Here is a 12,362-nt window from a genome sequence, read left to right as displayed (position 1 = left end):
CTACCTCCAGAATTCCTGCTACCTTGCCTTGAGGTAGTCTCTGAGTTAGGTTCTGATATTCATGAGCAGCCATCAATTTAATTAGCTCATAAGCTTCATTATAGCTCTTAGCCCATAAGGCTCCACCTGATGCTGCGTCGAGCATGATTCTGGACCGTGCTCCCAAACCATTATAAAAGCAATTGATAATCATCCAATCAGGCATTCCATAATGAGGACACTTCCTAAGCATCTCCTTGTAGCGCTCCCAAGCTTCACATAAAGATTCTCTCGATTACTGCGCAAATTGAGTAAGAGCGTTCCTGATTGCAGGTGTCTTCGCCATAGGGAAGAATTTAGTAAGAAACTTCTGAGCAAGATCCTCCCAAGTAGTGATAGACACTGCTGGTAGAGAATGTAACCAGCACTTAGCTTTATACCTTAGAGAAAAAGGGAAAGTCTCAGCTTCACGCATCTTCAGAAACATTTTTGAACTTGAACGTGTTGCAGAACTCGATGAAATATCTAATGTGCATATTGGGATCTTCCGTTGGAGAACCCCCAAACTGGACAGAATTCTACACCATTTGAATTGTGCTAGACTTGATTTCAAAAGTATTAGCCGTAATGGCTGGTCTGACAATGCTAGACTGAATGTCATTGATCTTCGGTTGAGAATAATCCATCAAAGCTTTCGGATTTGCTGCTGGTTCTCCCATTACAATAAAATCTTCTTCTTCAACTTTTTCCTCTTCTTCAAAAACTTCATTTTCCACTTCTTCAACTTCTCCTAGTGTTTCCTTACGAGATTGAGAATGCGTTCGCATACACGCTCTCTAGAGTACCTGAAACACAAATAAAGTAAACAAGTAAGTAAAATATCAAAGTCAGTGAGTTTTAACGACCACTGATGTCAAGCACGTAAACTAAAATTTAACACCTATCTCCCCGGCAGCGGCGCCAAAAACTTGTTCGTTGTAATTCAAACACAAAAATATACGCAAGCGTACGCGATCACAAGTAGTATAAGATATAACTCAAGTTTGTTCCCATAGAGAATCGGTTTAGGTTAAGTTCAGATTATGCACCCATGCAACAATGTATGATTATCGTTCAATGCTAAGACAAGTAACAATATGAGTTTTTATTTAACTAAGAGATTATACTAAATAACATTAACTAAGAGAATTAAAAGTGATTTACTTATATGAGAATAAATATGGGATTCTAACTTTATTAAATACTTCATTCAAAGTTAAGTTATTTAACCCTAGCATGTGATGGTGATGACAGCTAATTAGATAACACGATATTAGTACATGCCAACTTTCGTTGTACGTATACCCTACTGCTAAGCATCGACAATTAAGATAGAAGATAGCAGACACCAATTATGCTTAGACCCTATATGTCTATAAGATTTAAAAACATAAAGGTTGAAGATCAAGTTATCTATCTTGATTACATAGGGTGAATAAGATGGTTAAAATTACCCACGAATTATGCATGTCAATTCATACATAAACCTATGTTAGCATGGCAAGTTCTAAACCTCAATATTCACTATCGCTTCAATAGAGATAACAAATAATCTTAGATGTTAGCTACGCATCAAAGATGAATAAGCACAACAAAACTAGGAAATCATAAATCATCACACACTAAAGATTATACAACAATTAACTATTAAAATCCATAGATAACTCCGCTAGAATCCCATGACAATAATTAGTTCATAATCGAGCTCATCGTCACCATGGGTTCCAATGAAAACATGATAATAAACAATATATAAGTACTAGGGTTCAAAGAAAAATCGAAAACAAGCATCAAAGTATCAACTATATTGAAGAATACAAAAGTCTTCTTCTCCATAGCCGTCTTGTGCTCTCTAGGTCTTCTCAATGTTCTCTCTTCGCTCCTCATTATAAAAATGAATTATTATTGATATATATAGGCTTCTAGACGACTTAGGCTCGCAAACTCTCAAAATTCAACAAAAATCAGGATTCTGGCCCAAAGAAGCTGTGCGGGCGCGCCACCATCCCGCGTGGGCGCGCGGTAAATCTGCCTCACAAGCGCGGCCGCCCCGCTTCCTGCGCGGGCGCACCACACTTCTGATCCTTGACTTCATTTTCTTGTTTTTGCTGTAAGTTAAGTTCTGTTCGTCAGAATTCGACGATTCAACTGTCCACGCGAAGCTATCAAGATGCTCTTCAACTTGAGAATGGTCTTGACTTCAGAATATGACCTGTTTTCAGCATATTTCATAGAAAAGCTCCTTTCTTCATCCAACTAATATCTGTGATGCAAAAACATATAAACACATCAAACATACCAGATACTTGAGTCCAAAACACCAATTTAAGCCTAAAAAGAAGCATTCCATGTAGATATAAAATCCAGTTATCACTTAGCGCATCTGCTACCATATTCGCTTTTCCAGGATGATAACTTATTATACAGTCGTAATCCTTGATTAATTCCAACCGTATTCTTTGTCTTATGTTCAACTCCATCTACGTAAAGATATACTTTAAGCTTTTGTGATCCTTATAAATCTCACACTTTTCTCCGTATAAATAGTGTCTCTAAATCTTAAGAGCAAATACAATTGCTGCTAATTCTAAATCATGTGTAGGATACTTCTGTTCGTGCAACTTTAATTGCCTTGACGCATATGTTATTACCTTTCTGTGTTGCATTAATATAAAACCTAGTCCTTTATACAAAGCATCGACGTAGATTATAAACGTACCCTTCTCATCAGATAGAACCAACACTGGTGTAGTTACTAACCTTTTTTTTAGCTCTTGAAAACTTTTCTCACACTTATCCGTCCAAACAAACTTCTCATTCTTCCTTGTCAACTTAGTCAATGGGACAACAATCTTAGAAAAATCTTGTATGAATCTTCTATAATATCCCACTAATCCGAGAAAACTTCTTACTTTCATGGGAGTCTTTGGCCTATCTTAATTTATTATAGCTTCTATCTTTGCGGGATCTACTTTGATACCTTCACTATTGACTACATGTCCGAGAAACTGAACTTCCTTTAACCAAAATTCGCATTTAAAAAACTTCGCATATAACTTCTCTTTCCTTAAAATCTCCAAAGAAATCTTCAAATGTTCCATATGTTCTACCTCCGACTTGGAGTATATCAAGATATCATCAATAAACATTATCACGAACTTATCTAAATATTGCTTAAACACTCTATTCATAAGATCCATAAATGCAGCTGGCGCATTCGTCAAACCAAACTCCATTATCGAGAACTTATAGTTTCCATATCTCGTTCAAAACACCGTCTTGGGTATATCTTTTGCCTTGATCTTCAATTGATGGTATCCAGATCTTAAATCGATATTCGAGAAACAAGTAGCTCCTTTCAGCTGATCAAATAAATCATCAATTCGCAGAAGAGGATATTTATTCTTACTAGTCAACTTATTCAATTCGCGATAATCGATACACAATCTCATGCTTTTGTCTTTCTTCTTTACGAATAGTACTAGTGCACCCTACGGGGATACACTCGGGCGAATTACTCCTTTTTTTATCAAAGCTTGCAATTGCGTCGCTAATTCCTTCATCTCGACGGCCGCCATTCAATAGGGAGCTTTCGAAACTGGTTTCATTCCAGGAGCTAAATCAATAATGAACTCAAACTCTCGATCCATAGGTAGTCCAGGTAATTCATCTGGAAACAGACTGGGAAATCTTTAACTACTGGAATATCTTCAATCCTTAAGGATTCCTTCTCTACATCCTTTGCATGAGCCAAATAAGCTTCGCATCCTTGTCATAACAATCTTCTCGTCTGAATTGCCGTTAGAAACTCCATACCTTGCTTATTTCCTTTGAATATCACTTCAACTCCATCCTTGGTTCTCAATTTCACTTTCTTGCTTTTACACTCGATTTGCGCATCATGGTTTGACAACCAATCCATCCCTAATATATCATCGAATTCTCCTTACTTAAACGGAATTAAGTCAGCAAAAAAGTGCCGACAATCTATAACCATATCGCAATTGGGACAAATTCTATTGGCATTAACTCTTTCTTGATTTTCTACTTCTATAATCAAATTGGGTTTCAAACGGTACACAACTCACTTTAATCTATCAATAACACTTTCAGCAATAAAAGATCTAGGAACTCCAGAATCCGTTAACACTTTGACTTCTACTGAATTTATAACAAGCAAACCTGCTACCACATCCACATTCTGCACTGCATCTTTCAGGGTCATATTGAATATTCTTGCCCTTGGCTGGCCTGCTGGTGCTGGTAGGGGTGATGGTCCAGTAATCCTAAGCACATTCGCCTACTGGACAGGCTCCTTACAATTCCTTTCCATATGGCCCACCTTTCCACACTTGAAACAAGTCATCTCTGGCTTTCCTTGATAAGTGGCATTTTATACCAGTTAGAGTGTCTCATAACGGCTTGAATTGGTGTCTTGAACTCAAGTATTTAATGTATTTGACGCGTTTTCTAGTGTTTTTGCATTTCAGGGTATAACTTGCTTAGATAGGTGGTTTTCATCAAATAAAGCTTAAGGAAATGCTTGGAATCAGTCTAGGGGTGATGAGCGAAGAAATCAGCAAAAATAGAAGAAAAATAAAATATTTTCCAGAAGGGTAGCAGGCGGCCGCGCCCCAGAAGCAGGCGACCACGTGCTAGCAAGCGGCCCCGTGGAGGCAGCAGGCGACTGCCTGTGTGCGGAAATTTAGAATCTGGATTTTATTAATTCCAGTACAATTGGGCTTCTATTGGCGCTGGTTCTCTTGGGCTATTATATAAACCTTATGGGAAGACGTTTTCTTCATCAAGAGCAAGAAGATTGAGAAGACCGTTTTAGCATGCAACAACGAAGAAGAGGAAGCATACGTTTATCTTGTGATTCTTTTAATTCATTGTAAGAGTGGATGCTAGTTTTCCTTATGCTTTGAACCTTAATACTCTTGTGACGTACTTCATTATTTATTAAGTATTTTTCATTTTATATCATTGTGTTATTATCATGCTTTCATATGAACCCATGGTGACGATGAGTTCTATTATGGGCTAATCGTGATCATTAGATCCTAGGGGATTTACTATGGAATTTTTTAGTTAATTGTTTAATACCTTGGTATGTGGTGATTGTATGATATCTAGTATAGGTTGTGCTAATTCGTCTTATATGCATCGCGAACATGTAAGATAGCCTGTTAATCTCTTGTGAAGCGACAGTAAATCTTGAGATTTAGAACTTGCCATGCTAGCATAGGTTCATGTATTCTATGCATGATTAGTGGGTAACTGTAACCGTTTTACTTGCCCTGTGTAATCATCATGAATAACTTACGCTTAAATCGTTATGTTATTAAATTCTGTAGACAAATAGGGTCTCAACATAATTGATGCCTATTCAACTTCTATCTTAATTGTGGATGCTTGGTAGAACGGTATTCGTACAACGAAAGTTGGCGTTTATCAGTTTCGTGTTGTTTGATTAATATCATCACCATTACATGCTAAGGTTAATAACAATAACTATTGAATGAAGTAGTAATGAAGTTAGGATCTCATGTGTGTTTAATATTATTAATTCAAGTGTTTAATTATCGCAGTAATTATTAGTTTACCAACCTTAATTGTTATTTCCTTGACATTGAAGAATAATCATACATTGGTGAGTAAGTGTTAATTAAATATAATTAATCAGAGTCTCTGTGGGAACAAACTAGAAATCATTCTATATTACTTGCGAATGATCACATTAAAGAAACGATCACATAAAGATCCATTTACTTCAATCTACCCTCTCTCCTTTATTCGGTCCATTTACCTTCCTTAATCGACTAAGACTTCAGTTGTCGTTGCATGCTATCTTATTCGTAGCTTCACATCAAGCTTCCATACTGCTAATACTCCCGTTATCAACTATACAATCGTTAAGTGGAACAGACTATCCAATAGTCAACAAGTCGGCTAATGTCACATCATCTTGTTAAAATATATACCACATCATCATAACACCATTATCTAACTTCAAGAAATCTCCAGATCCATAATCTCCTTTAACTCTCTCTTTTCAACACTTATCTACTCCATTTTATAAGCTAGTCATGGGTGGCCTAATCACTAATGGCTTCTTTTAACCTGATAACAGCTATTCTCTGGAACACTGGAATCTTCTTTCTAAACTTCTTTTCAAAATTCATCTAATCCATCCTTATAGGTACTATTGCTTTATAGGACAAGTTTTAAACCGAGGGTATAGAACAGGATGTAGGGTAAACTAAAGAGATACACTCACAGCCGAATGTCCAGTAAAATAAGAATAAACATATGGAGATTCTTAAATAGGTAGTCTCTTATCAAGAGGTAGTAGAATAACGTAGAATAGCTTGAAGAGGTGCGATTGTCATAACAGAAGGTAGTACCATTAATACCGACAGAAGAATAAGGTGCAATTCAAATCTGGGAGAAGATGCCGATCCTCGAACGGAAGGCTCCAAACGATCAGATGATACAGGGGAAACCAGTATCTGCCATTGACGTTGTCTGGAACTCACGTCGCAAGCTAAGAATCCCGAATTGAAACACGAACCGTGCTGGAGACCTACTATATAGTCGCACTCATCCTCACGACGTCTTATCTTTCTATTTCCTATTCCTAATCCTAACCCCCTGCCCAATCCCGACAATCTAGGCTTGTTTTAGTGACTTATAACCTGTAGCTCTGATACCAACCTGTGGCGCCCTTCAAACCCGGGTCAGAAGTTTGGGGTCCACAACACATACACAATATATAAACATGTATAAGAAATATTATTTACAATGACCCTGCATCACAAAACCACGGATCACAATAGGTTAAAGTATGAAAACAAGCCACAACCTTAATTTTTATTACAACGTACCAAATCCCCATTAACTTAACTTACAACTGATAATAAAATTATTCTTACAATCTGACTATCTCTCTACCGCATGGAGCTTCTGCTAGCTCGATCCAACTCAACTGGAACCTTAGCCCGCACTTTGGACTGAGGAACTTCACTATCATCCATATTCTTTTCAACTGTAAAATATATGAAAGAATCGCAAGGGTGAGCTAATTAGCTCAACAAGTCATAATAGTGATAACTGAGGTTAAGCAATGCTCAAATAGAATGATTCAGAAGAATCAAGTTTATTGTTAAACAATCATTAAAAATGGATATTCATTTTTAAGTTTTAAAACCAAGGGTTAGGCTGCTGATCAGTCATGCACTAACCCCGAGCAAAGCACACAGCACTGCTCTAATTACTGGATCCAAGGCACACATTGGCCTGTAATCGACCACGAATCTGGTCTGACCACGAATCTGGTCCCTATTTAGAAAACTATCCAATTCTAAAATAAAACAGTATGACAAACAATATATTTCAATAAAACAAAATCATAATCAATGATGATCAAACACTTGAATAAAAATGTTAAGAAATTTAAGGATATCACAAGGGTATATCAGGGTATGTGTAAGAAACGGTTTCCAGTTTGTACAAGGGTCGGGTATTATACCAGTAATGATTTTTCAGGGTATGGTTCTTTGATGTTATAAAGAATGATTGGAGTATAAAAGTTTCTGTGTTTTCAAACAATTCTCTTTCAGTGTTTGGTGTTTGGTAGTTATACATTTGGGGAGGAGTATCATATTTGTATGGTTTGGTGTATGAGGATCAACAAAGGACGGTTTACAAAGAATAAGGCTTATGGCTCAAGATCAAGAAAATCAGGATTCAAGGTTAAATAGTTTAAAGCACTTGCAATATAAAACATGAGTTATTTTGAATAATAGCGACATATTATGAAACAGTTCGAAAACATTGGTAATATATCTTGAAGAAAAGTTCAGAAATACTTCCCTTACAGGGCTTTATAACTATTACTGATTAACTCTGAGCCGACTCTATCGTTCAGGCTTTAACGTCCAACCACTAGATCCCATTGGATTCAACTTCGACACTCATGTTTTTCTGTTGAAACTCTACTGAGCCCGTCGACTGACCATTAGGTTATCTTTAGTCCATCATCCACTTTCAGGTTCCCGACTATAACCTACAGGGTCGAAATACCCTACGTTAGACGTCTAGGTATGCTTGACATATCCTTAATACCAATCCTACCCAAACGATAACAATCCCGACTCGTACTTATATGTAATATTATAATACAACAACACACCCAACAGTCAGGGTTCATATTCTCGAGAAATCGATTTGGTGTTCATTTTCAAAAAATACGTATACTCGTAATTTTGCAGAATCGGGGTTATGGATTTTAGCAAATTATTTCATCACATCGTGCAATCAAGTTTCATACAAAACACATATGTATCTATATAACCATTCGACGTCCCGATAATCGTCGGATACGCTCCCGTATTTTCGTAGGTAAATTTCCCGGAAATTGGGCAGCGTCTCTTTTGTTTATCAAACCACCCGTCGAAATGATTCGACGTCAAACAAACAACAATGCAACAATCACAACTCCAATCAGCTCAAATTCATAACCCAATCACAATTAAATATGCAATCCAAGTCTCAATACAAACTTTAAATACTGGTTGGATATTTCTCATTTTGAAAATAATTTCACGAACTAATTTAATATTTTAAAATTTTAGGACTCAGAATAAACATCACAGTCCACCGTCAGCTCACCGATGGTCATTGCTAACGGCGGCAAAATCTCGGAGGTACCCCAATTTCGGATGCCAACCACGAGTTTCACCGATTGATTATTAATAATTTCCGTATCATTTACTTATTTCATGAATAATAATCAATAAGCCCTGCAGAAATTAATAAAATTAATTAATCAATCCAGACAAAGCACGACAAAGCAAAACAGGGCAACCAGCGCACACGCGCGGCCCCAGAAGTACAGGTCACCTCGCCGGAGTTTAATCCGGCGGCAACCGGATGGAACAGAAAAAAAAACAGCACCACAACGAAGATATATACACACGTATATATATGTGATCAACACAACCAAAACCGGAACAACCTGAAGTTACCAAGGCGACGACAAATCGCCGGAAGAACGGCCGGAAGTAAAGCACGGCGGCGACTTTAATTCAAGGGAACAAGAGAAAAACACGGGAATCATAGTGGGCCAAGAGAAAGTAGTCGAAAGATGGAGAAGAAACCAGGCACAGTGAATAGCGAGAAAGAGAGAGCCGAAGAAATGAGAGATTAATGGTTGTGTTTATCCCTGTTTGTTGTTGTTTTGTTTTTATGTTAACACAGCAATAGCAACAGGCCACGTATCTGCTTAATACCCCAGCTTGTGACACGTATATGCATTCCCTTTCTCGAGGTCTAAGTTTTATCCCGCATCTCACATTTTTAACGAATCACTTTACGGATAACTAAAATAAAAAAATACAGAAATAGTTCTAAAATTCTTGGAATAATTCAAAATTAATAAATAAAAAAATTTCATTATTTTTAATGAATTTTTGAATCGCGCTCTATATCCGTATTTCACAATTAATGAACTTAGCTGCACCTAAAACAACTCCAGAAAATCTCGAAAATAGTCTTAAAATGTTACAAATATCCCAAATTAAATAAAAATATAAATTTCGTAATTTTTTAACAAATTTTGAAATGCAGTTTGTACCCGCTTTTAGCAATTAAAAGGATCGACACGACGGTGAAATTAATCCCGAAAGTTTCCAAAAATAATTTTAAAATTTTCAGAATATTATAAAATTAATAAAATATAAATTTCGTATTTTTTTTAAAGAATCTTAGAATTAAATACGGGTTTTACAAATAAATACAGTCAGAAAATAATACGGGGTTAAATAATTGATGAAATATTGATTTCTAAATTTTATAAAAGCCCAAAAATAATTATTATGATTATAAAACCATTAAAACAATTTTAGAGACATTCCAAATATTTATGCAAATAAGTTTGCATTAAATTTACTTTTGAAAATGAAAACAATTCAATATGATTCCATAACTAACCACGCGGACAACCCGGTACACTATAAATCACACATCAATAATCAAACAACACATAGCGGTCAAAACCAATACACATACTTTATTTATTTAATACCTTTTTTATAATTACATATTTAAGTCATTCAAAAATACACGAGTCGTTATATCATTCCCCCCTTAAAAAGATTCCGTCCTCAGAATCTGGTCTAACTAAACAAGTGAGGATATTTGTCAAGCATATCTGACTCTAATTTCTAAGTAGACTCTACTACTCGAGGATTTCAAATATATTCACTATAAATATACACTTATTTCCAAGGACTCGTCTTTAACGATCAAAAATTTGGATCGATCACTATATACACAATAATTTGGACAAGAGCCCATTGGCTCCTAATCAATCACTTGATTCGAAACAGATACTTATCGCCTTGACCCTGACACACAAACTACATTATATGTATATACTGTTGTAACGGTAATATCAACTTATAAACAACTCTATCTATATTTATCAATACCTCGAATGGTTCATTAATTTAGGACTTAACCTGTCCCTTCTACTCAAACTCATCCAGTCTCTTTCAAGGTGAAACTTGTACTAACACTACTGGTCCTATTTTTATACTCATATTCTCTCTCGATACCATTTCGCCTTCTTTCTTTGTCTACTCCGAGCTGCTTCAATCAATATCACTACGCTCTTGGTGTGCCGATTTAACTTAGAATTTGACAACTTTCTTTCTCCTATTTTATCTTAATAGAAATGGGGACCTACACTTGCGTTCACATGAAGCTTGGTAAAGTGGCATTGCAAAGCTGACATCGATGATAAATGATCATTCCAGTGTTTCCTTAAAACTCATCCTCTCAATATATTTTATATTTCCTGAATCACTTCCGTACTTTGACCCTCCGTTTAAGGATGATAGGTGGTGCTCGTTTTCATCTTGGTTTCCCAACATTTAAACATCTCTTACTCTTTTCCATCAGTTAAGGCAAAAAAATAATCTCATATATTCATGTGTTATCACCTTTAAGTATTTGAACTTCAGATTCCACTCCTTCCGATTCATTTATTAACTCATCGGTGGTCTTAATTACATCCAATCCGTTCTGTAGGTATAAGGCATCTGTTACCATATGGCTTTGCTTAGGTAGTTGTTAATGGATTAATCAGAATCTTGTTAACCTTGGTCAAAATTTCATACTTGAAAACTCAACGTATAGTTCCCTGAATAGTTGAAGAAGTTATCAATAAATACAATTCACTTATCTGAGTACTCCTTATACAACATGTTCCTTAATTCCTTGTAGACAACTGATACACTTATTATTTCACATAATATCACCGGAGCTTGCAATGCTCATAACTCACTTTAATCGTAATCTCTGATATGTTCTCAGGTCGGATCTTAAGTTAATCCCCGAAACGTAACATATTTCTTGAATTAGGTCTCGTAAATAATTAATTCTTTATAGGGTCTCACTTCTTCTTATTCGTTGTTTTGTTAAACTCCCGATAATCAATACATACTCTCATAATTTTCATTCATTTTCTCCCTTAACATCATTAGTACACTTTATGATTCGCTTCTTGTAAAACCACTCCCTGGGTCTACCTTATCCACTAGGCCTCCAATACTCCGCCTTAATTCTTTGACATGTCCAACACTTCCTAATCCATCTTGAAATTTCCTTCTTATACCTGGTTATCACTATTTTTCTTTAAATTTCCGTAAATCTTGGCATTTATTCAATAAATTAAATACTTTATATTGTGAATTCCCTGTGGGATCTCATTTCTTAATCCTTCTATTTGTAGTATCCAAGTGCTAGAAGAAAACCTGGGAACATCGTGATCGTTCTCCTGGGTGCATAAATTTCCTCTTACTAACTGCTAACATCTTTATCCATTATCTTCTCTTGACATCTCCTTATCTTTCCCTTAACAACTTCGACTGAAAGGTCCTACTATCCATCCTTGCTCCTTTTGGATTATAAATTCTGACTTCCAATTCCAACTTCTAAAATTTCATAGATAATTCTTCTGGTATCGTTTATATGTTCATTATCTCCTTTTTACTTATTGCTTGCCTTTACATTTACTTTTCCTCGTGAGTATATACTTCAAACTCTTATAGTCCGTATAGATCTTACACCTTTCTCCATCCATACCATGTTTCCCAATCTTTCAAAATAAATATTGTTACTGTTAGTCCCAATTATGAGTATGATACTTCTGCTCATAAGGTTTCGGTTGTCTGGATGCATATATAATAATTTTATTGTGCTGCATCGACACACATCCTATTTTCTTATGAGGAGCATCACTATAAACTACCAAATCTCCTTGACACTTTCAAATTAAT

General features: G+C 35.9%; 1 non-coding gene across 1 annotated transcript; it reads left to right on the top strand.

Moving 5' to 3' along the window:
- The first annotated feature begins 203 nt into the window (after positions 1–203).
- LOC141682613 (small nucleolar RNA R71) lies at positions 204–310 on the top strand. Its single transcript, XR_012559862.1, has one exon. It is a non-coding gene; the product is annotated as a small nucleolar RNA R71 (small nucleolar RNA).
- The last annotated feature ends 12,052 nt before the right edge of the window (positions 311–12,362 follow it).

The sequence above is a fragment of the Apium graveolens genome, chromosome 1 (assembly GCF_009905375.1).
Source record: "Apium graveolens cultivar Ventura chromosome 1, ASM990537v1, whole genome shotgun sequence".
NCBI lineage: Eukaryota > Viridiplantae > Streptophyta > Magnoliopsida > Apiales > Apiaceae > Apium > Apium graveolens.
This window is presented reverse-complemented; position numbering and strand designations above follow the sequence as displayed.